Raw genomic sequence first — 742 nt, 5'->3', positions numbered from 1 at the left:
GCCTGTCTTGGCAAGTCTTTATTTTTAGTTTCTCTGGATTCTCAAATAAGAAAAATGGCCCAGGTCTCTTGATCTCTGGGAGACCCTGCAGGAGCGCCTCCTGGCTGACACAGTTTGGGGGTGACATAGAGGGTAATATCTAGGGATTCCATTTGGTCTCAGGAAGGATATCTTCTGGTCAGGCCCTCCCTCCAGTCCCAGGCTCAGAAGCCCAGCTGTGAAGCCCTGGAGCACCTGACTTTTTTTTAGTGCACCAGAGAACTAAACTCAAGCAAGACGGGGGTGCAAATCAGAAGGCTGTTTTCTAACATGGGGTATCTATTCGTAGGCTGTAATGGCCACATCACTTATCTAGGGCTGCCTATTCCCAGTGCCAGGGAAATAGAAGATGGAAGCAGGGATCGGGAAGGTGCTAGGTGAGCCGCAAATCAGAGCCAAGGGACGGAGGATGGTTTGCGGTAGGGAGAGCAGGCACAAGGAAAGCCACCGCTGAGAACTGCTCTCTAGGGACTGAAGTGTTGTGGCACTTCCTTGGTGGTGTTCCTGTACCATACTTTCATATGCTGACCATGTACATACATTCTTTTTGTAGGTCTGTCAATAGTGCTGATCAGTAATAGTTAGTTTTTAGTTAGAGAACTGCTGTGTGCCAGCCACTTTACATATATGATCTCTTATCCTCATTATAATTCAGTGAAGTAAGTATTGTGATCCCTGCTTTATAGATGAGGAATTAGGTTAT

This window comes from Pan troglodytes, chromosome 19 (assembly GCF_028858775.2).
Source record: "Pan troglodytes isolate AG18354 chromosome 19, NHGRI_mPanTro3-v2.0_pri, whole genome shotgun sequence".
NCBI lineage: Eukaryota > Metazoa > Chordata > Mammalia > Primates > Hominidae > Pan > Pan troglodytes.
The sequence above is the reverse complement of the archived record's forward strand: the minus strand, read 5'-3'. Positions refer to the sequence as shown.